Source organism: Salmo salar, chromosome 11 (genome assembly GCF_965601325.2).
Source record: "Salmo salar chromosome 11, fSalSal1, whole genome shotgun sequence".
Lineage (NCBI taxonomy): Eukaryota > Metazoa > Chordata > Actinopteri > Salmoniformes > Salmonidae > Salmo > Salmo salar.
Genome location: NC_138301.1, coordinates 90,366,796 through 90,392,882, shown reverse-complemented (window position 1 = coordinate 90,392,882; position 26,087 = coordinate 90,366,796). Strand labels below are relative to the sequence as shown.

At 42.1% G+C, this 26,087-nt stretch overlaps 1 pseudogene; it reads right to left on the bottom strand.

Annotated features, from left to right (window-relative positions):
* Window positions 1–19,436: 19,436 nt before the first annotated feature.
* Window positions 19,437–25,676, bottom strand: LOC106563146 (aquaporin-3-like; annotated as a pseudogene).
* Window positions 25,677–26,087: the final 411 nt, after the last annotated feature.

Below are 26,087 nucleotides of genomic sequence, written 5' to 3'. Positions count from 1 at the left end.
AGCCATTTACATCAAAAAAAGTGGTATTATAAAAAAGTGAACTTGTCCTATAACCCACATGGTGGAAATTGTAATGTGGCTCATTTAGCGAGGATCGCTACACTGCCTCCTCCAAAACAGGAAGGCACATCGCCGTGATTCAACTACTCAACCCCCTCACACATTCGAGCCGTGCATTCCAATGACCTTACAGCGGCCATCCCACTCCTGACACCAATGTAGCGAACGGCGAGTGAGTGAAACGAACCCGGGTTGCTGGCGTGAAATCAAATGTTATGTCACATGCGCGGAATACAACGTGAAATTCTTACAAGCCCTTAACCAACAATTCTGATTTATTTTTAAAGTAAGAAAATATTTACCCCCCCCAAAATTAACAAAAATAAAGTAAAGAAGTAAAGGTAAGAAAAAAGTAACACAAAATATCAAATAATGAGGCTATATTTTTTTCTTCTACTGTATCATTGATTGTATGTTGTTTTACTCCATGTGTAACTCTGTGTTTTTATATGTTGTCGAACTGCTTTGCTTTATCTTGGCCAGGTCGCAATTGTAAATGAGAACTTGTTCTCAACTTGCCTACCTGGTTAAATAAAGGTGAAATAAATAAAAAAATAAAAAAATAGAGAGGGTACAGAGTCAATGTGTGGTTGTACCAGTTAGTCAAGGGAATTGAGGTAATATGTACAGTACTAGTCAAAAGTTTGGACACACCTACTCATTCCAGGGTTTTTCTTTCTTTTTTCTTTTTTCTACATTGTTGAATAATAGTGAAGACATCAAAACTATGAAATAATTCCATGTGTTTTGTAGTAACCAAAAAACAAATCAAAATATATTTTATATTTGAGATTCTTCAAAGTAGCCACCCTTTGCCTTGATGACAGCTTTGCACACCCTTGGCATTCTCTCAACTAGCTTCATGAGGTAGTCACCTGGAATTAATTTCAATTAACAGGTGTGTCTTGTTAAAAGTTAATTTGTGGAATTTCTTTCCTTCTTAATGCATTTGAGCCAATTAGTTGTGGTGTGACGAGGTAGAGGTGGTATACAGAAGATAGCCCTATTTGGTAAAAGACCAAGTCCATATTATGGCAAGAACAGCTCAAATAGCAAAGAGAAATGACAGTTCATCATTACTTTAGGACATGAAGGTCAGTCAATCTGGAAAATGTCAAGAACTTTGCAGTCACAGAAACCATCAAGCTATGATGAAACTGGCTCTGATGAGGACCGCCACAGGAAAAGAAGACCCATGGTTACATCTGCTGCAGAGGTTTAGTTCATTAGTGTAACAGACATATCTCAACATCAACTGTTCAGAGAAGACTGCGTGAATCAGGCCTTCATGGTCAAATTGCTGCAAAGAAACCACTACTAAAGGACACCAATAATAATAATAAGATAATTGCTTGGGCCAAGGAACACAAGCAATGGACATTAGACCAGTGGAAATCTGTCCTTTGATCTGATGAGTCCAAATTTTAGATTTCTGGTCTTTGTGAGACAGAGTAGGTGTACGGATGATCTCCGCATGTGTGGTTCCCACCGTGAAGCATGAAGGATGAGGTGTGATATTGTGGGTGGGTGCTTTGCTGGTGACAGTGATTTCTTTAGAATTCAAGGCACACTTAACCAGCATAGCTACCACAGCATTCTGCAACGATACGCCCTCTCATCTGGTTTGCGCTTAGTTGACTATCATTTGTTTTTCAACAGGACAATGACCCAACCCTGCTCCAGGCTGTGTAAGGGCTATTTGACCAAGAAGGAGAGTGATGGAGTGCTGCATCAGATGACCTGGCCTCCATAATCACCCGACCTCAACCCAATTGAGGTAGGTTTGGAATGAGTTGGACTGCAGAGTGAAGGAAAAGCAGCCAACTAGTGTTCAGCATATGTGGGAACTCCTTCAAGACTGTTGGGAAAGCATTCCATGTGAAACAGGTTGAGAGAATGCCAAGAATGTGCAAAGCTGTCATCATGGCAAAGGGTGGCTACTTTGAGTAATCTAAAATATAACATCTATTTTAAATTTGTTTAACACTTATTTGGTTACTACATGATTCCATATGTGTTATTTCATAGTTTGTCTTCACTATTATTCTACAATGTAGAAAATAGTAAAAATAAAGAAAAACCCTTGAATGAGTAGGTGTGTCCAAACTTTTGACAGGTACTGTACATGTAGATAGGGGTAAAGTGACTATGCATAGATAATAAACAGCGAGTAGCAGCAGCATAAAATTAAGGGGTCAATGCAAATGGTCTGGGTAGCCATTTGATCAACTGTTTGGCAGTCTTATGGCTTGGGCGTAGAAGCGGTTAAGGAGCCTTTTGGACCTAGACTTGGCTGAACGGTACCGCTTGTCTATGACTAGGGTGGCTTGAGTCTGACAATTTTTAGGGCCTTCTGACACAGCTTGTTATAGAGGTCCTGGATGGCAGGAAGCTTGGCCCCAGTGATGTACTGGGGCGTATGCACTACCCTCTGTAGTGCCTTGCGGTCGGAGGCCAAGCAGTTGCCAGACCAAGCTATGGTGCAACCTGTCAGGACTTTGAGGATCTGAGGACCAATGCCAAATCTTTTCAGTCTCCTGAGGGGAAACAGGTATTTTCGTGCCTTCTTCATGACTGTCTTGACCATGATAGTTTATTAGTGATGTGGACGCCAAGGATCTTGAAGCTCTCGACCCGCTCCACTACAGCCCTGTTGATGTGAATCAGGGCGTGCTTGTCCCCCCATTTTCCTGTAGTCCACGATCAGCTCTTTTGTCTTGCTCACCTTTTGTCTCTAGCACCACACTGCCAGGTCTCAATCCTCCACCCTATAGGCTGTCTCATCATTGTCGGTGATCAGGCCTACCACCATTGCGTAGTCGGCCAACTTAATGGTGTTGGAGTCGTGCCTGGCCGTGCAGTTATGAGTGAACAGGGTGTACAGGAAAGGACTGAGCACGCACCCCTGAGGGGCCCCAGTGTTGAGGATCAGCATTGCGGATGTGTTGTTATCTACCCTTACCACCTGGTGGCGGCCCGTCAGGAAGTCTAGGATCCAGTTGCAGAGGGAGGTGTTTAGTCCCAGGGTCCTTAGCTTATTGATGAGCTTTGAGGGCACTATGGTGTTGAACGCTGAGCTGTAGTCAATGAAAAGCATTCTCATAGGTATTCCTTTTGTCCAGGAGGGAAAGAGCAGTGTTGAGTGCAATAGAGATTGCATAATGTATGGATCTGTTGGGCAGTATGCAAATTTGGAGTGGGTCTAGGGTTTCTGGGATAATGGTGTTGATGTGAGCCATGACCAGCCTTTCAAAGCACTTCATGGCTACAGACGTGAGAGCTACGGGTCGGTAGTCATTTAGGCAGGTTACCTTAATGTTCTTGGGCACAGACACTATGGTTGTCTGATTAAAACATGTTGGTATTACAGACTCAGACAGGGAGAGGTTGAAAATGTCAGCGAAGACACTTGCCAGTTGGTCAGCGCATGCTCGCAGTAGTACACGTCCTGGTATTCCGTCTGGCCCTGCGCCCTTGTGAATGTTGACCTGTTTAAAGATGTTACTCACATCGGCTGCGGAGAGCGTGATCACAGTCTTCCAGAACAGCGTAGTTTAGATGTAGTTTAGCTCGTCTGGTAAGCTCGTGTCACTGGGCAGCTCTCGGCTGTGCTTCCCTTTGTAGTCTAATGGTTTGCTCTGCCCTGCCACATCCGACGAGCATCAGAGCCGGTGTAGTACGATTCGATCTTAGTCCTGTATTGCCGCTTTTTCTGTTTGATGGTTCGTTAGAGGGCATAGCGGGATTTCTTATAATCTTCCGGGTTAGATTCCCGCTCCTTGAAAGTGGCAACTCTAGCCTTTAACTGAGGGCGGATGTTGCCTGTAATCCATGGTTTCTGCTTGGGGTATGTACGTACTGTCACTGTGGGGACGACGTCATCGATGCGTTTAATGATGAAGCCAATTACTGAGGTGGTGTACTCCTCAATGCCATCAGAGGAATCCCGGAACATATTCCAGTCTGTGCTAGCAAAACAGTCCTGTAGCTTAGCATCTGCTTCATCTGACTACTCTTTTGATTTAGTCACTGGTGCTTAATTTTGCTTGTAAGGAGGAATCAGGAGGATATAATTATGGTCAGATTTGTCAAATGGAGGGCGAGGGAGAGCTCTGTGTGTGGAGTAAAGGTGGTCCAGAGTTTTTCCCCCTCTGGTTGCACATTTAAGATGCTGATAGAAATTTTGTAAAACGGATTTATGTTTCCCTGCATTAAAGACCCCGGCTACTAGGAGCGCTGCCTCTAGGTGAGCATTTTCTTGTTTGCTTATGGTGGAATACAGCTGTCCAATGCTGCCTCTGACTGTGGTGGTATGTAAACAGCTATGAAAAATACAGTTGAACACTCTAGGTAGATAGTGTGGTCTGCAGCTTATCATGAGATACTCTACCTCAGGCGAGCAATAGCATGAGATGTCCTTAGATATCGTGCACCAGCTGTTATTTACTAAAATACATTTTCCGCTGCCCCTTGGTTTACCAGACGCCGATGTTCTATCCTGCCGGTACAGCGTATAACCAGCCAGCTGTATGTTGATAGTGTCATCCTTCAGCCACGACTCTGTGAAGCATAAGATATTACAGTTTTTAATGTCATGTTGGACATTGTAAATTATAAGGTATCCTTTGATGGTATTTATTTGTTCTACCTTATTCATTGTTGTATCCTAGGACCTACAATAGATACATATTTCTTCAACCACAAGTGTGTACAAATGAGGTACACGAGAGAAAAAAATGAACAAGACTACTGTAATTGTATTATTAAGCCAGTGTATGAATCAAACTGATTTGCATATCAATGGAGTTGAAATTAGCTGACTTCGTGATCTATAAGGTAAGTAACTTTAATGTCTCATGCAGATTACATGTTTTCTTTGAAATTTCCGAAATGTAGCAAAGTTTAAGACATGGATTTCATGTTGTAATGTTAAGGTACTGTTACAACCTGGCTCAAGATTGTAACAAACAATGGGAAACACACTGAGTAAAGGAATAGCAAAATTAATTTACAGTTGAAGTCGGAAGTTTACATACACTTAGGTTGGAGTCATTAAAACTCATTTTTCAACCACTCCACAAATTTCTTGTTAACAAACTATAGTTTTGGCAAGTCGGTTAGGACATCTACTTTGTGCATGACACAAGTAATTTTTCCAACAATTGTATCACAATTCCAGTGGATCAGAAGTTTACATACACTAAGTTGACTGTGCCTTTAAACAGCTTGGAAAATTTCAGAAAATGATGTCATGGCTTTAGAAGCTTCTGATAGGCTAATTGACATCATTTGAGTCAATTGGAGGTGTACCTGTGAGTGTATTTCAAGGCCTACCATCAAACTCAGTGCCTCCTTGCTTGACATCATGGGAAAATCAAAAGAAATCAGCCAAGACCTCAAAAAACAATAATAATTCATTCCTTGGGAGCAATTTCCAAATGCCTGAAGGTACCACGTTCATCTGTACAAACAATTGTACGCAAGTATAAAAACCATGGGACCACATACCGCTCCTAGAGATGAATGTACTTTGGTGTGAAAAGTGCAAATCAATCCCACAACAACAGCAAAGGACCTTGTGAAGATCCTGGAGGATAACAGGTACAAACGCATCTATACCCACAGTAAAATTAGTCCTATATCGACATAACCTGAAAGGCCGTTCAGCAAGGAAGAAGCCACTGCTCCAAAACCGCCATAAAAAAGCCAGACTACGGTTTGCAACTGCACATGGGGACAAAGATCGTACTTTTTGGAGAAATGTCGTCTGGTCTGATGAAACAAAAATAGAACTGTTTGGCCATAATGACCATTGTTATGTTTGGAGGAAAAAGGAGAAGGCTTGCAAGCCAACGAACACCATCCCAACCCTGAAGCACGGGGGTGGCAGCATCATGCTGTGGGGGTGCTTTGCTGCAGGAGGGACTGGTGCACTTCACAAAATAGATGGCATCATGAGGGAGGAAAATGATGTGGATATATTGAAGCAACATCTCAAGACATCAGTCAGGACATTAAAGCTTGGTCGCAAATGGGTCTTCCAAATGGACAATGACCCCAAGCATACTTCCAAAGTTGTAGCAAAATGGCTTAAGGACAACAAAGTCAAAATATTGGGGTGGCCATCACAAAGCCCTGACCTCAATCCTATAGAAAATGTGTGGGCAGAACTGAAAAAGCGTGTGCGAGCAAGAAGGCCTACAAACCTGACTCAGTTACACCAGTACTGTCAGGAGGAATGGGCCAAAATTCACCCAACTTATTGTGGGAAGCTTGTGGAAAGCTACCCGAAACGTTTGATCCAAGTTAAACAATTTAAAGGCAATGCTACCAAATACTAATTGAGTGTATTTAAACTTCTGACCCACTGGGAATGTGATGAAAGAAATAAAAGCTGAAATAAATCATTCTCTCAGCTACTTTTCTGACATTTCACATTCTTAAAATAAAGTGGTGATCCTAAGTCACCTAAGACAGGGCATTTTTACTCGGATTAAATGTCAGGAATTGTGAAAAACTGAGTTTATGTCACGTTCTGACCATTAAAGGGGTTATTTGTTATTGTAATTTGGTCAGGAAGTGGCAGGGGGATGTTTGTTTTATGTGGTTCGGGGTTTGTTGGGTTATGTTATTATGTAAGAGGGGTGTTTGTTTAGAGTGTTCCGGGGTTTTTGGGCTATGTTCTATGTTAGTATATTTCTGTTTTTCTAGTCTTTCTATTTCTATGTTTAGTTAATGGGGTTGACCTTCAATTGGAAGCAGCTGCTCCTAGTTGCTTCTAATTGAAGGTCTTTTTTAAGAGGGGTGTTTTTTCTATGGGATTTGTGGGTAGTTGTCTCCTGTTTTGTGTCTGTACAGCTGACAGGACTGTTTAGTGTCGTTTATAGTTTTTGTATACGTGATTTGTTTGTTTTCCTTCTTCAACATTAAAAAGAAGATGAGTATACACGTTCCCGCTGCGTTTTGGTCTGATCCTTACGACACCCATTACAGTTTAAATGTATTTGGCTAAGGTGTATGTAAACTTCCGACTTCAACTGTGTGTATATATATATATATATATATATATATATATATATATATATATATATATATATATATATATATATACACAGTAACAGTCAAAAGTTTAGACACACATACTCAGTGGCAATTTCTAGCATGTAAATCTTGGTGGGGCAAAAAAGTGGGATGCATGCCAGCAAAGCCACTAACAATACATTAATTGCACTATAACAGTGCCCACAAACTGTTAGGGCCTACTGTACATAAAGCTGTCCCAACAGCAGAATTCCATTAGCGTTCCAACACCTTACCACTGCTACGCCTGACTTTCAGCGGAGCCTTGTCTGGCAGCGACACAGTTCATTCAGCCTCATTTACTGCCTTAAAAAAACAGCTGATATGGCTGACTTGCTTAAACAAATGTGTTTTTTACTGACAATTGAGATGTACAAACTATGCCATAAGGGGACGACAAGCGGTTTAGAGGCAATCCGTAATTTCGATTAAGACATTAATGAGCGAGCGACAACGGACGTAGTCATAACTATTTGTTCAGAACATGGGCCGTTCTTACAGTGTACTTCCTGTACAACAAGTCAGAACCGTATGATAAATAAAGGGGACATATAAACAGACAATGAAAGCCTTTATTTATGCCTTTATCGATCTGATATTTTGTTTAGTAGCCTACTACTTGGTACCACTGTTTTGTGCTGTTCACATTCGCAGTTGTGTCGGTATACTAAGCCAAACTGCTATTCAGTATTTTTGTTTGAATGCAAGAATAACTAGGCTACCACTTTCAGCATTTACGTAGTTTGCATTATTTTGGTAAGACAGCTGTGTATACGACTGCATTCACATAGGCTGTTTACAATAGGTGAATTGCCCTATATAGCTTGTGGCCTATATGCATTACCAAAATGGCCTAGCTGTAGGGCACTGTCCATTGTGCTGATACAGCGCAGCAGAGATCAAAAGCACTCGATGATCTGGGAGTCTCAGCATTTCAACGTTATTTTTATTGTGGTATAGCGTAATTATTTAAGCAGAATTCAATATAATTCCAATGCAAGAAGCCCAAAAAATGTTGTCACTTTATCCTGGTGCCGGGTCTGTTCTAATGGATACAGTAAAACAATACTTAGATACGTATAATAACCCAAGCTTATAGTTAATTGTTTTTCTGATATAATCAATATGCTTTCCAAAATGTAATTCAGAATATATCCTCAAACCCATATAAACTCAACAAAAAAAGAAACGTCCTCTCACTGTCAACTGCGTTTATTTTCAGCAAAATTAACGTGTAAATATTTGTATGATCAAAACAAGATTCAACAACTAAGACATGAACTGAACAAGTTCCACAGACATGTGACTAACAGAAATGGAATAGTGGGTCCCTGAACAAAGAGGGGTCAAAATCAAAAGTAATAGTCAGTATCTGGTGTGGCCACCAGCTGCATTAAGTACTGCAATGCATCTCCTCCTCATGGACTGTACCAGATTTGCCAGATCTTGCTGTGAGATGTTACCCCACTCTTCCACCAAGGCACCTGCAAGTTCCCGTACATTTCTGGGGGGAATAGTCCTCACCCTCCGATCCAACAGGTCCTAGATGTGATCAATGGGATTGAGATCCAGGCTCTTCGTTGGCCATGGCAGAACACTGACATTCCTGTCTTGCAGGAAATCACACACAGAACGAGCAGTATGGCTGGTGGCATTGTCATGCCGGAGGGTCATGTCAGGATGAGCCTGCAGGAAGGGCACCACATGAGGGAGGAGGATGTCTTCCCTGTAACGCACAGCGTTGAGATTGCCTGCAATGACAACAAGCTCAGTCTGATAATGCTGTGACACACCGCTCCAGACCATGACGGACCCTCCACCTCGATCCTGCTCCAGAGTACAGGCCTCGGTGTAACGCTCATTCCTTCGGCATAAATGCGAATCCTACCATCACCCCTGGTGAGACAAAACCACGTCTCGTCAGTGAAGAGCACTTTTTGCCAGTCCTGTGTAGTCCAGCGACAGTAGGTTTGTGCCTATAGGCGACGTTGTTGCCGGTGATGTCTGGTGAGGACCTGCCTTACAACAGGCCTACAAGCCCTCAGTCCAGCCTCTCTCAGCCTATTGTGGACAGTCTGAGCACTGATGGAGGGATTGTGCGTTCCTGGTGTAACTTGAGCAGTTGTTGTTGCCATCCTGTACCTGTCCCGCAGGTGTGATGTTCGGATGTACTGATCCTGTGCAGGTGTTGTTACACATGGTCTGCCACTGCGAGGACGATCAGCTGTCCGTCCTGTCTCCTGTGGCGCTGTCTGTTTATGGTTCATTGAACAATCATGGGAAACAGTGTTTAAACCCTTTGCAATGAAGATCTGTGAAGTTATTTGGATTTTTGCGAATAATCTTTGAAAGACAGGGTCCTGAAAAAGGGACGTTTCTTTTTTTGCTGAGTTTATTTCAAGCATTGTCCATCACTTGCATGAATTTTGAAATTGCCAAGTGTCTAGTTTACATGAAATAGTTGACCTGAGTTTCAATAAACTCTGCGGTGCATTAGTGACCATTCTCTGTTTTATGGGATTTAGCATTTCCTCTCTTACGCAAAACACCCGAGAACACTGTATCCCCAGTTTAGAAAATCCTATATCTTCACACTTGTGGTATTTTCTATCTGCCAATAACCACTGCTGTTTCACATTGAAGGAATGAACAGAATTTGAACAGATTAAGAAGAGTTTTTGTTACACTGTTGGCCAATGCTTGGTTTCTTATGAGATTAGCTGTGATATGTTGAGCTCATGTGTGTTCACTTAACCGCTCTGTTAACGTGAGCCAACAATAGGAAAGTAGACACACACTACTAGGCAGTATAGCTTTTTAATAAAGAACAGATCAGAGTAACTCCACTTGACCCTCCCTGTCCTCTAGACGAGTGTGAAATGTAGGCCTAAAATACACCTGTCTACATCTTATCCTCTTTTACCCTCTTTTGACACTATTATTAGAAATCTTGCTAGTAGGCCACAACTGACTTATGCCTGATAAAAACGTATTGAAAACCAATCGACATGACGGTGTGATATTGTATAGGTTGTGGTTACGATATGAAACCGTTACTGCTTTCTTCAAGTATGATACCCCTGAATTTGGTACTAACAAATGCAAAGAGGCAAACCCTTCAAGGTTATGGATCTTTATTTTGAGGTAAACAAATTGTCAATCACCTATTTTTTGTTAGATTCTTTGACATTTACCACAAACATGTTCAGCTTTTTAACCCTTTACACTTGTAGAAATTGGCCTGCATGGATAGGGCGATATTGAAATGTTTCTTACAGAAGAAATATGAAAAGCATACTGTGCATCAGGAAAGTATTCAGACCCCTTCCCCTTTTCCACATTTTGTTACTGTCATGTGTGCTCCCTCTCCGGCCTCTAGGTCACCAGGCTGCTCATTATGGCGCACAACTTTCACCTTCGTTACGTGCGTGTCATCAGACTCACCTGGACTACATCACCTTCCTGATTACCTTCCCTATATATCCTCTTACATCTAGACGTTCCGCTAGCGGAACACCTGCTCCAATATCCAATGATAGGCGTGGCGCGAATGACAAATTCCTCAAAAATACAAAAACTTCAATTTTTCAAACATATGACTATTTCACAGCATTATAAAGACAAGACTCTCCTTTATCTAACCACACTGTCCGATTTCAAAAAGGCTTTACAGCGAAAGCAAAACATTAGATTATGTCAGCAGAGTACCAAGCCAGAAATAATCAGACACCCATTTTTCAAGCTAGCATATAATGTCACAAAAACCCAGAAGACAGCTAAATGCAGCACTAACCTTTGATGATCTTCATCAGATGACACACCTAGGACATTATGTTATACAATACATGCATGTTTTGTTCAATCAAGTTCATATTTATATCAAAAAACAGCTTTTTACATTAGCATGTGACGTTCAGAACTAGCAAAACTTCCGGAGGAATTTGCTAACATTTTACTAAATTATTCACGATAAACGTTCACAAAAAGCATAACAATTATTTTAAGAATTATAGATACAGAACTCCTCTATGCACTCGATATGTCTGATTTTAAAATAGCTTTTTGGTGAAAGCACATTTTGCAATATTCTAAGTACATAGCCCAGGCATCACGGGCTAGCTATTTAGACACCCGGCAAGTTTAGCACTCACCATAATCATATTTACTATTATAAAAGTTTGATTACCTTTTGTTGTCTTCGTCAGAATGCACTCCCAGGACTGCTACTTCAATAACAAATGTTGGTTTGGTCCAAAATAATCCATCGTTATATCCGAATAGCGGCGTTTTGTTTGTGCGTCCCAGACACTATCTGAAATGGTAAATCAGGGTCGTGCGCATGGCGCAATTCGTGACAAAAAAAATCTAAATATTCCATTACCGTACTTCGAAGCATGTCAACCGCTGTTTAAAATCCATTTTTATGCCATTTTTCTTGTAAAAAAGCGATAATATTCCCGACCGGGAATGTCCATTTAGCTAAACAGAGGAAAGAAAACACAGCTTTCGGTCGACGCGGGCACGAGCCTGAGTCTCACAGTACTGTAACCAGCCACTACCCAAACGCACTACTTTGTTTCAGCCAGAGCCTGCAAAGCCACGATTCAGCTTTTTACCGCCTTCTGAGACCCTATGGCAGCCGTAGGAAGTGTCACGGGACAGCTAAGATCCTCACTCTTCAATAAACAGAGACAAGAAGAACGACACCTTGTCAGACAGGCCACTTCCTGAATGAAACCTTCTCACATTTTTGCCTGCCAAATGAGTTCTGTTATACTCACAGACACCATTCAAACAGTTTTAGAAACTTTAGGGTGTTTTCTATCCATATGTAATAAGTATATGCATATTCTAGTTACTGGGTAGGAGTGGTAACCAGATTAAATCGGGTACGTTTTTTATCCAGCCGTGAAAATACTGCCCCCTAGCCATAACAGGATATGTCACTCCCTTTAGTTCCTTTCCCAGGCGTTATTGTTTCTGTTCCTGTGTTATGTCTGTGCGTTGTTCGTGTTTCTTATTTTGTGTTGTGGTTATTTATTAAAACACCCAGTCCCTGAGCTTGCTTCCAACTCTCAGTGCACATCGTTACAGTTTCATTACAGCCTTATTCTAAAATAGATTAAATACATTTTTTCCCTCATCAATCTACACACGATACCCCACAATGACAAAGCGACAACAGGTTTTTAGACATTTTTGCAAATGTATAAAAATAAATAAAAATGAAATGCCTTATTTAAATTAGTATTCAGATCCTTTGCTGTAAAACTCGAAATTGAGCTCAGGTTCATCCTGTTTCCTTTGGTCATCCTTGAGATGTTTCTACAACTTCATTGGAGTTCACCTGTGGTAAATTAAATTGATTGGACATGATTTGGAAAGGCACACACCTGTCTATATTAGGTCCCACAGTTGACAGTGCATGTCAGAGCAAAAACCAAGCCATGAGGTTGAAGGATTTGTCCATAGAGCTCCGAGACAGGATTGTGTCGAGGCAAAGATCTTGGGAAGGGTACCATTAATTGTCTGCAGCATTGAAGATCCTCAATAACCCAGTGGCCTCCATCATTCTTAAATTGAAGAAGTTTGGAACCACCAAGACTCTTCCTAGAGCTGGCCGCCCGGAAAACTGAGCAATCGGGGGAGAAGGGCCTTCGTCAAGGAGGTGACCAGGAACCCGATGGTCACTCTGACAGAGCTCCAGAGTTCCTCTGTGGAGATGGGAGAACCTTCCAGAAGGACAACCATCTCTGCAGCACTCCACCAATCAGGCCTTTATGGTAGAGTGGCCAGATGGAAGCCACTCCTCAGTAAAAGGCACATGACAGCTCGCTTGGAGTTTGCCAAAAGTCAAGTTTAGCTACGTTTTAAAATACGGTCATGCAGTTTAAGTTTTTCACAAGGCAATTCAGAGAAACAGATCGGAATTTTGGTGTGTTTGCTACAAAGTGACTTTTTTTCTGGTGTTTATCCTTACTTTTTAGTACAGAAAGTTCATACTATTATCACATATGATCTCCGAGCACTTCTGAACATCAGATCGACAGTTACTAACCATGACTTCGACTTCAACTCTGACTCAGCTGTTCCCTTCTTCATACCGAACCCCATCCCTTTGTTTCATGGGCTATTAAAATGCAGCAGGCGTAGACAAGCCGGCATCCTGGTGAGACTAAGACGAAGAGAAAATCGAACGGCACTCCCATCTGTTCTATTGGCAAATGTCCAGTCACTCGAGAATAAGATGGATGATCTTTGTTCGAGAGTCTCCTGTCAGAGAGACATGGAAAGCTGCAATATTATATGCCTTGCAGAGACGTGACTGGATGACTCTACGTGTGTATTACTCAGGGATCTCTCCATGCAGCAGCACGATCTGACAAATGCGGCCTCTGGCAAATCCAAAGGGGAGGGGCGTGCCTATTCATAAACAACAACTGGTGAGCTGCTTCCAGTGTGAAGAAAATCTCGATCTTTTGCTGACCTGATATAGAATAGCTCATGGTAAGCTGCAGATGCTTTTATCTACCAAGAGAGTTCTCATCCGTAATCATCACAGCTGTCTACATCCCTCCACAAGCCGACACCACCACGAACTGTATGGGGCCATAACAAACAAGAAACCACTCACACAGAGGCAGCATTTCTGGTGGACAGAGACTTTAACGCGGGGAGATTGTTTTACCTCACTTCTACCAACAGGTCTCCTGCGCCACAAGGGACACTAAAACTCTAGACCACTTTTATTCTACCTACAGAAATGCATACAAGGCCCTCCCTCGTCCTCCCTTCGGTAATTCTGACCACGACTCTGACTGGTACAGACTGCTAGTCAGATTGGGAAATGTTTCTGGGATTCATCCGATACCATCGAGGAGTTTACCACATCAGTCACAGTCTTCATCAATAATTGCATAGACAACGTCAACCCCACAGTGACTATATGAATGTATCCAAACCAAAAACCATGGATTACAGACAATATCTGTGCTGGGCTAAATGCTAGAGCAAGGCCGACGGGCCAGACGGAATACCAGGGATTGTTTTCAAAGCATGCGCAGAGCAGCTGATAAGTGTCTTCACAGATATTTTCAATCTCACCTTGTCCCAATCTGTAATCCCAACATGTTTCAAGCTGACCACAATTGTTCCTGTTCCCAAGGACACCAAGATAACCTGCCTAAATGACTATCGCCCTGTAGCACTCACATCTGTTATACTATTAAGTGCTTTTGAAAGGCTGGTCAGGACACACTAACATCATCATCCCAGACACCCTGGACCCACTCCAATTCCCATATCCCTCCTAGATCCATAGGTGACGCAATCACAATTGCACTTACAACTGCACAATTGCACACATTGCCCTCTCCCACCTGGACAAGAGGGGAAATAACTATGTGAGAATGCTGTTCATAGACTAGAGCTCAACGTTCAACACCATAGTCCCCTCCAAGCTCATCGCCAAGCTGAGGACCCCGGGACTGAACACCTCCCTCTGCAACTGGACTTCCTGACAGGCCAGTCCCAAGTGGTGAGGGAAAGCAACATCAACTCCGCCACATTGACCTTCAACATTGGGGTAACTCAGGGGTGTGTGCTTAGTCCCCTCCTGTACTCCCTGTTCACCCATTACTGCATGGTCATGCATGACTCCCTCACCATCATCAAGTTTGCTGATGATATGACGGTGGTAGGCCTGATCACCGATGGCGATAAGACAGCCTAAAGGGAGGTCAGAGACTTAGCAGTGTGGTGCCTTAACAACAACTTCTCCCTCAATGCCAGTAACACTGATTGTGGACTACAGAAGAAAGACGGGAGAGCACGCCCACATTGACAGGGCTGTGGTGGAGTGGGCCGAGAGCTTCAAGTTCCTTGCCGTCCACATCACTAAGGACTTAAAACTTCTTTGGGATAGGGGGCAGTATTTTCACGGCCGGATAAAAAACGTATCCATAAAAAACATGGTCCACACACACCTGCACAGTCGTGAATAGGGCACAACAGTGCCTCTTCCCCCTTAGGAGGCTAAAAACATTTGTCATTGGCCATCGGATCCTCAAAGTTCTACAGCTGCACCATCGAGAGCATCTTGACTGGCTGCACCATCGCTTGGTATGGCAAATGCGCTGCCCTCAACGTGCACTGCCCTCGAAGCGCTACAGAGGGTGGTACGGACAGCCCAGTACATCATTGGGGCCGAGCTCCCTTCCTCCTTCTATATTAAGCGGTGTCAGAGGAAGGCCCACAAAATTGCCAAAGACTCCAGTCACCCAAGCCATAGACTGTTCACTCTGCTACCATCTGGCAAACGGTACCGGAGCATCAGCTCTCGGACCAACAGGCTTCGAGACAGCTTCTACCCACTAGCCATAAGACCGCTAAATAGCCATATGAGTGCTAAATAGTTAATTCAATGGTTACCTGGACTATATGCACTGTCCCTATCTTGCACTGACTCTATGCACACTCACAAGACTATATATACACACCAGATACACACTCACACTCACACTACACTGACACTCACACAAAACCCACACACATTCACATACACTACATGCGCACACACACATAAAACACACATACATACTACATGCGCACACACACATAAAACACACACACATACCAACACAACACAACCACACACACTTTAACACTCATCATTTGCTGCTGCTACTCTGTTCTTTATTTTACTCTTATTATTGTCTATCCTGATGCCTACTAACTTTACCCTGCCTTCATGTACATATCTACCTCAAATACCTTGTACCCATGCACATTGATCTGGTACTGGTACTCCCTGTATATAGCTACATTCTTGTGTATTTCATTCTTCTCGTGTCATATTTTTTTACTCAGTAGGAGGGGCTCATAAGCAAGTATTTCATGGTAAAGTCTACACCCATTGTATACGGCTCATGTGACAAATTTGATTTGATTTGTGTTGAAAAGAGTCATATAGGCATATTTTCTTCACAATAGACAAACATAGGGTCATTCTGTTCAGAACAACCCAGGGTATGATGCCATGTCATCTTGTAACTGTACGAACATATCAAACATAGTGATCATAAACGTTTACGCTGTATATGTTTTATAATATGTAAATGAGAAGTGCAGATTTGGACTCTATGTCTGGGTTACTTGTATGACATCAAAGCGGTATTTATTATAATCCTCAATGTCTCATCTTTCTACATATACTGAACAAAAATATAAATGCAACATACAACAATTTCAAAGATTTTACTGAGTTACAGTTCATATAAGGAAATCAGTCAATTGAAATAAATTCATTAGGCCCTAATCTATGGATTTCACATGACTGGGCAGGCATGCAGCCATGGGTGGGCCCAGCATGCCAATTTTACTCTCCCTCAAAACTTGAGACATCTGTATGGTGTTGTTTGACTAAACGGCATATTTTAAATTGGCCTTTTATTGTCCCCAGCACAAGGTGGACCTGTGTAATGATAATCCTGTTTAATCAGCTTCTTGATATTCCACACCTGTCAGGTGGATGGATTATCTTGGCAAAGGAGAAATGCTAATAGGGATGTACACATTTGTGCAGAAAACTTAAGAGAAATAAGCTTTTGGTGGATATGGAACACTTCTGGAATTTTTTATTTCCGCTCAAGAAATATGGGACCAACACTTTACATATTGCGTTAAAATGTTTGTTCAGTGTACATTGTGTTTTCTTAATTTACAGCATACACAGGTATCTGTAATCATGGCCAGTTGTGGCCTGATATCATTGGTTAATTCTCATATTAAAATAGCATACAAAAACATAAATGGATAGCATATTATCATAGATTAAATTTGGCTACATAAGCCTACATGATTACAAACAGCTGTGTGTGTCTTTTGACACTATATAAATGAGTCATCTCACAGTGTTTGTCATTATACCCTGATGAAGACAGCTTGTCTGTCGGAAAGTTGGACATAACTATTTTTGCATCTGAGCTCCTAGAGTGTGCGGCTCTTGTCACGCCCTGACCATAGAGAGCCCTTGGTTCTCTGTGGTGTTTGGGTCAGAGTGTGACTAGGGGAGTGTTCTAGTCATTATTTTTCTATGTTGATGGTTTGTATGGTTCCCAATTAGTGGCAGCTGGTAATCGTTGCCTCTAATAGGGGATCATATTTAGGAAGCCTTTTCTCCCACCTGCATTTGTAGGATATTGTTTTGTGTATTTCCTTTGTGCACCAGTTAAGTCACGTTTCGTTGTTTGGTTATTGTTTTGTGGAAGTTTCACTGTATATTAAAGATGTGGAACTCAACTCATGCTGCGCCTTGGTCCGTCTTTTAAAACGAATGTCACAGCTCTCCTTTATTTTTTTAAGAAAAACCTAGCATTTAACACCAGTGAGAATGCTGAGCTGAGGGAAAGAACATGAAAGTGGTTGTAGCGATTTTAGTAGTCTGTTCCGCATAGCTCTTTGATAGATCTCACTCACATTTATTATGATAGTAGTATCATACTGGCAATGCTGCAGCGTCCCTGTAATGTTAATGCATGTACTACCTACTGTATGGCTTGGTCAGAGTGTTAGTATCTGATTTACAGTACCAGTCAAAAGTTTGGACACACCGTGAAGCATGGGGGAGGTGTGATGGAGTGGGGGTGCTTTGCTTGTGACACTGTCAGTGATTTTTTTTAAAATTCAAGTCACACTTAAAAAGCATGGCTACAACAGCATTCTGCAGTGATACGCCATCCCTTCTGGTTTGCGCTTAGTGGGACTATCATTTGTTTTTCAACAGGACAATGACCCAACCAAGCTCTAGGCTGTGTAAGGGCTATTTAATGTTAATGCATGTACTACCTACTGTATGGCTTGGTCAGAGTGTTAGTATCTGATTTACAGTACCAGTCAAAAGTTTGGACACACCGTGAAGCATGGGGGAGGTGTGATGGAGTGGGGGTGCTTTGCTTGTGACACTGTCAGTGATTTTTTTTTAAATTCAAGTCACACTTAAAAAGCATGGCTACAACAGCATTCTGCAGTGATACGCCATCCCTTCTGGTTTGCGCTTAGTGGGACTATCATTTGTTTTTCAACAGGACAATGACCCAACCAAGCTCTAGGCTGTGTAAGGGCTATTTGACCAAGAAGGAGAGTAATGGAGTGCTGCATCAGATGACCTGGCCTCTACAATCACCCAACCTCAACCCAATAGAGATGGTTTTGGATGAGTTGGACCACAGAGTGAAGGAAAAGCAGCCAACAAGTGCTCAGCATATGTGGGAACTCATTTCACACTGTTGGAAAAACATTCCTCATGAAGTTGTTTGAGAAAATGCCAAGAGTGTGCAAAGCTTTCATCAAGGCAAAGGGTGGCTACTTTGAAGAATTTCAAATATAGAACATGTTGATTTGTTTAACACATTTTTGGTTACTACATAATTCCATATGTGATATTTTATAGTTTTGATGTCTTCACGATTATTCTACAATGTAGAAAATAGTAACAATCAAGAAAAACCCTGGAATGAGTGGGTGTGTCCAAAATGTTGACTGGTACTGTATATGTGTACAATAAATGTGTACAATATGTGTACAATATGTATACAATGCATACAATTAGATTACAGTTCCTTGAATATAAAATTCAGTAGAACCAGAATCCTAACTATAAGGGCAAAGCATAGTAAAAATGGTAAAACTGTATACTGGGTGCTCAACTTCCTTTTATGGCATTATCTAGGTGTCATGTCGTCTCTTAGATCCTGACACAAATTCAACCAGCACCACATTTCAAATGAGTGAGAGGTGATACTATTTCTGCTTTGAATCTTCTGTTTTCCATTTTTTCTGTGCCAAAGCATCACTACTGCAGTTTTGTCAACAAGGAGGCATAAGCGAAGACTGTTTTTGTTTTGTTATTTTGTAGATTTGAAGGAGTTTCTGATGTTGAAAGTAAGTTGCATACTGAAGCTGCAGATACAGTGTGTGTGTGTGTGTGTGTGTGTGTGTGTGTGTGTGTGTGTGTGTGTGTGTGTGTGTGTGTGTGTGTGTGTGTGTGTGTGTGGTGTGTGTGTGTGTGTGTGTGTGTGTGTGGTGTGTACTGTTGACAAATGGTCTTTATCGATCCCTACTGTCTTCAGGGTTTGAACCTGGTGGTACATAATGAATAATTGATTGATTGAATCATATTGTATTAATTCCCACAAAGAAATGAGTTTGTCACTAAGGAAAGACATTAAATATGTAAGAAGATACTACAAAGACGTACATTATATTATCTACATGGAGTGGGTTTAAAATGGGTCAATGTAAGAAGATTCATGCACTCAGGCGCTCTCCTTGGTTGTAAGGCTGGACAGTTTAAGCATCTCCTCTTGCTCCTCCTTCTCTTCCTCTTCCCTCTTCTCCCGTGCCTTTCCCTCCACGTGGTACCCCACCATCAGCTGGTACACCATCATCCCCACCACCGCACCAATGAAGGGGGCAAAGATGGGCACAAAGAACCAGTAGGAATAAGCTCTGTGGGAGACCAAGACAGAGACAAGGTTGTATGTCTATGCAGAGTAAATAGTGAGAGCAGAGTATCTTTAATAACTTATGGTAAGATATAACTTCTCATAAGACATGCTTTATTTAAGTCCTTGTTAGAAAGAAAGAAAACACAGAAAGCAAAAAACAGGAGAAAAACCCGAAGGAGACTCACGTGAAGACCTCGCTACCCCAGCCAGCCAGGGCAGTAAATATGCATGGGCCCAGGTCTCTGGCAGGGTTGACAGCATAGCCCGAGTTGAAGGCACGGCTACCCTGATCATGTGTATCCTGGCCATCGTGGACCCCTACAACAACCCTATTCCCCGGGGTTTGGAGGCGTGCTGCATTGCAATACCATGCTGGCATTGCAAACACCATGCTCTACCAACTGACCCACAGGGAAGACCTAACAGGATATACAGGATATTAGTCCATATAACTTATTGTGATTCAAAGGCTTTCCTAATATGGATGCACTAATATACTATAATATTGTGAATGTACCTGGTCAAAGAATCCATTAACCAGAGTGAGATGTTTGGAGGGATAGGTAGCAAAGATCCCAGTAGTGCCATTCTCCCCCACAACGATCAGTGTTCCTTTGCTGTAGTCCCACAATGCATCTGGAGAAACCACGGCAACATATAAGATACCACATCGTGTGTGGTACAGTACCATCTACAGTAGCTGTATAACCTTGAAACTCCCTTAGGGAGAAAATAACAGTTATTTAAGTCTAAACTTTGAAAGTCTTGAATGTTTTCGGTGGAACATGGCCACCAAAATACATGCCAAATATGATTCAAGATCCCAGGAAGGCCCCCAGAGTCTGGAATAAGAAAAGCACAGGGAACTTCCTCGAAGGTTCTCTCCCCAATAGACAGAGGGTGAAGGTTACAGCTGGGTTCAGGTGGCCTCCTGTGACAAAGAACAATTTGGCAAATGGTGAATGGCCATTTCTCAGTTTCATTTACTCTGAGTAAAAAACACCCAAGACCATCTCTCTTTAAACCAAGTCTCCTCCTGCTTTTCTCTAAATGAGAGAAAACAAACCGAGCATATCAAGCCCATAGATGATTCTCTTAAAACGTTTTCTCAGAGGGGAAAAAAGGACCCGAGACTAACTGCCATAATAGTAGACTCAGTAAATACCTGTTAGGATGGCAGGTCTCTGTGACACACAGTAAATTGGAGCGATGAGAAGGCCCCGAAAATGATCCCATGAAGCTACAGTAGATTTGCCCTTTAAAACCTTGAAGTAGAAAACCTAATGAACTGTTCAGACTGCGCATTCACGTAGGTGTCGGTCTTCCTCCTCTCACCTTGCGTTTGCAGCTTAAATTGCGGCATGGTAGGAGGTCCCTAATTATACAAGTCTTATTTTCACAGCTGCCATCTGTATTAGAGGGCGACAGCCTCATTATAAAGGCATTGAAGACGTGGGCACAAGTGAACTGCGGAACTCTCTGTGCTGCCTGCCTTTTGATTTTCTTTTATAGTGAATAAAAAAATAACGCAATTTGCAATTTCACACTTTCCTTTCATTCATGGACCCAATAACTTAGAAATTTGAGGGGCACGCGAGTGTCATTCTTTGTTTCTCTGTATGCCTCTCGGATTTCTACTGTTTGCAGTTCTCTCTCTCTCTCTGTCTCTGTCTCTAAATATTGCAGTTGAAATTACTGTCAGTTTACCTTAGGTAGAATGTGTCTGTCACAATAGTTAATTGATCACTCCCAATAGACTTGCTACTATCAGACAGTAATGTCTGGACTAATGAAAACTCTTCTTGTCCTGACCTTTGATTTCAGAGGAAGTAAGAGTGATAATGTGCCCCCCTCACCTATGCCCAATGTGGCAGCGAAGCCAAAGGCAAAGTTGACGATGAGGACCATTCCATGGGAGCCACCACTCAGCACCAGCTGGGCTACTGCACCACAGCCAAACATCTACAGAGAGAGGAGAGAGACATATGAGATGAGAGAGACCCTGCATGGGTTACCAACGCCACTTGAACTTTGTAGTGTGTTGTTGTGTTACGTTATGTTGATGTTTACACTGCCCCCCCCCCCCCCCCCCCCATAAATGAATACACTATATATAAGGGTCACCTTCATCACCATCTTCATCATCAACAAGTTTACTATGGCATGCGCATCACATTCAGATAGTTACAAACTATCTGTGTAGACATTTTCTGTGTAGATTAGTGAGAATGGAGGATGCATAGAGAATAGACTGTTCCAGTCCAGTCTCTTTCTGCTTTAGTCAGCTTGTTGTCCGGCCAAAATAGTTTTTCAATCAACTTTTGTCTGAGTGCCTTGTGCACTCAGGATCCCAAAAATGCCTGTGGTCGAGCGGTGGTCCAGTGCTTATTTCAAATTAGTTTTAAGATTTTTCCAACTTTAGGTCTGTATAGCGCTCAGATAAAAAGACAGACGGTAGAAAATAGGTCCCCAAAGATGGTAAACACCTCCAACCGATTGACCCGAGTACCACCCGTCTTTCTGTGCCATGGAGGTGGCCATTAAGCTTACTACAGATCTTGCCTGAGGTGTGGCTTCCATTGACCCGAGAAGCCGTGCTTGTGTCGTTTTGAATGTGCTACGGCGCCTATGGGTGGTGTGTGTATGTGTTGATATGGGTTTGCTGCGGAGCCCAGCCCCGGGCCCGTGGTGGTGTGCAGTGGTGGTCGCTGGTTGACTGATTATCTGTCGCAGGCAGGTCATACAGTTAAGGTCGGAAGTTTACATACACCTTAGCCAAATACCTTTAAACTCAGTTTTTCACAATTCCTGACATTTAATCCTAGTAAAAATCCCCTGTCTTAGGTCAGGTAAGATTACCACTTTATTTTAAGAATGTGAAATGTCAGAATAATAGTAGAGAGAATGATTTATTTCAGCTTTTATTTCTTTCATCACATTCCCAGTGGGTCAGAAGTTTACATACACTCAATTAGTATTTGGTAGCATTGCCTTTAAATTGTTTAATTTGGGTCAAACATTTTGGGTAGCCTTCCACAACCATCCCACAATAAATTGGGTGAATTTTGGCCCATTCCTCCTGGCAGAGCTGATGTAACTGAGTCAGGTTTGTAGGCCTCCTTGCTCGCACACGCTTTTTCAGTTCTGCCAACAATTTTTTTTATAGGATTGAGGTGAGGGCTTTGTGATGGCCACTCCAATACCTTGACTTTGTTGTCCTTAAGCCATTTTGCCACAACTTTGGAAGTATGCTTGGGGTCGTTGTCCATTTGGAAGACCCATTCACAACCAAGCTTTAACGTCCTGACTGATGTCTTGAGATGTTGCTTCAACATATCCACATAGTTTTCCTACCTCATGATGCCATCTATTTTGTGAAGTGCACCAGTCCCTCCTGCAGCAAAGCACACCCACAACATGATGCTGCCACCCCCGTGCTTCACGGTTGGGCTGGTGTTCTTCAGCTTGCAAGCATCCACCTTTTTCCTCTAAACATAACAATGGTCATTATGACCAAACAGTTCTATTTTTGTTTCATCAGACCAGAGGACAAAAAGTACGATCTTTGTCCCCATGTGCAGTTGCAAACCGTAGTCTGGCTTTTTTATGGCGGTTTTGGAGCAGTGGCTTCTTCCTTGCTTAGCGGCCTTTCAGGTATGTCGATATAGGACTCGTTTTACTGTGGATATAGATACTTTTGTAGCTGTTTCCTCCAGCATCTTCACAAGGTCCTTTGCTGTTGTTGTGGGATTTATTTGCACTTTTCACACCAAAGTACATTCATCTCTAGGATGGTCTCCTTCCTGAGCGGTATGACGGCTGCGTGGTCCCATGGTGTTTATACTAGCGTATTATTGTATGTACAGATGAACATGGTACCTTCAGGCGTTTGGAAATTGCTCCCAAGGATGAACCAGACTTGTGGAGCTCTACAACAAAAATTTTAGGTCTTGGCTGATTTCTTTTGATTTTCCCATGATGTCAAGCAAAGAGATACTTTGAAGGTAGGCCTTGAAATACATCCACAGGTACAACTCCAATTGACTCAAATCATGTCAATTAGCCTTTCAGAAGCTTCTAAAGCCATGACATCATTTTCTGGAATTTTCCAAGCTGTTTAAAGGCACAGTCAACTAAGTGTATGTAAACGTCTGACCCACTGGAATTGTGATACAGTGAATTATAAGTGAAATAATCTGTCTATAAACAATTGTTGGAAAAATTACTTGTGTCATGCACAAAGTAGATGTCCTAACCGACTTGCCAAAACTATTATTTGTTGAGAAGAAGTTTGTGGAGTGGTTGAAAAATGTGTTTTAATGACTCCAACCTAAGTCTATGTAAACTTCCGACTTCAACTGTAAATTCAACCAAGCAGCATGGTGGATCATACAGAAACATACATTTGTGCCGAGTTTCCATAGGAAGATATAAAGCTTTCTATATGCATTTGATCAAGAGTGTGTTGTGGTAGGTGGGTTATGGTGGCTATTGAAGATCCTAGCTAGATATCTACCTGTGGAGCTTTCTTTAGAGCAGAGAAGACCTGCCTTCAGGCATCCACGGCCAGGGGAGTTCTGTTTGCCAGGGGGGCATAACGCTTCACTCAGTAGTGTGGCCAAACAGCGGATCAGACATTACCTCTCACACTGCAGGCTAGGAAAATACCAGATGGCATGACCACCCCCTCTGTATCTTTTCTCCAGCTACTGTTGTTGTGCTGTGTGGTGGTTACCATTGGAAACGGTTGATACCAGGTAGCTGTTTGTGTATGAATCTCACGTGCTTTATTTGGATTGAGCTGAATACCAATGAGGCTGCTAGTGCCTTTCAGTTACCTACGTGAACGAGTTGGTTCCATGACAATTATCTTTCACCTTGGAGGGCAGTATACGATTCTATTCTATTCCGTAGGTTTGTCTCATATAGGCTAGGTTTTGAGTTCTCCCTACAGCGGAATGCATGTGAATATGTTTGTGCATTAATTATAGATCCATTTCTATATTTTACAGACATACAGTGAATCCATGTAAATATGGAATGTAATATCAAAAAGGAAGTATTAATAATTATCTGATTACTTCACTTTCTCTCAGAATTAATTACCTGGTTATATGGAAAACAAAGTTATTTAAATGTATTCATTTAAAGTAAAGGATGTTCATTTTCAGTGTATGTTTTTCATGTCAAAGACTAAGTCATCAGAGGATTTAAAAGACTTAATAAACAATCAATTGGGTTAATAACCTGCTTCATCTAGATTTTGGAGGACATTCTTTTCACACCCACAAGCTGTCAATCAGCTCCTACTTGTTGGATAGCTAATGATAGTATGGCACTGTGTTTCCTATTGACAGTCACCCACTCATAACACTGAGGTCGATGTCCGGTGACATCATCCTATTATATTAAATAAAAACCTGTGTGTTTAAACTAGAGACTTGCGTCTCAATCCACTGAATCTGCTGACCTAGCCCTCCGCTTCCCGAGATGGGTGTTTGTCAGACATGAGAGGATGCCGAAAAGTTCCTTTTCACAAAAACGTCTGTAAAGTCTTAACGTTTTGAGCTAGAAGCTATCTGGACGATCCAAAGCTGAGATTCTCACGAACACAGACATGTTAGCTCTTTTGCTCTAAGACGCCCACAAGATTAATAAGACTTGTCTGAAGGTAACCTGGTACTGGGCGGTAAAAATGAATAGAAGTGAATAGAGGGTAGAATGTACCAAAACTAATGGGGTTAAATACAGGTCTCAGATATAGGAAAAACACTTCAGAACATACTTCCTTCCCTATGACCATCTTAAAACAATTCCATATGTTAGCTTAGTAGATATTGCCCTCTAAAGGCTTAGACTCAAGAAAAGGGTTTTATTTACATAGGTAATACTACTCTAGTGATGTAGAACAGTCCCCACTCACTAGAGTATCAGGGTTCCCAAGCACTCTGCCAGAGCCTGGCGTAGCAATATGTGGCGGATCTGAAAGGTCCTCACTAGCTTGTCCATAAGTGCCTTCTGTCTTCCCATGAAGCAGCTGTGACAGGGTCGTCCAGTGAGAACAGGGTCGGTGGCAGAGGCGCAGGGCTGACTAGGAATGTGTGAAGGAGGGCCGTGTGTCGACTCCATAAGATCTCAGAAAAGGATCCCTCCCTTGTTAAAAAACAAAACAAAACACAGCTTTCTTGGATTCTGAACCCCTCCCAGCACATTTCCACCCATATATTTTTTCCCCTTCATTATTATTGTTTTCAAGTCAGCTTTTTCCTCCTCTGCTTTCTTGAAAATGTCCTCCCTTGTTGTCAGATAGATTACTACAACTACTCCACTTGGTGTTTTGTAACCTGGTCAAACAGGCAGCCCATTTCTGATATTTTTTTCAGTAATTGATCTTTTCACCAGTCAGATCAGCTGCAAAAGATCTGATGTGAAAAGATTTGA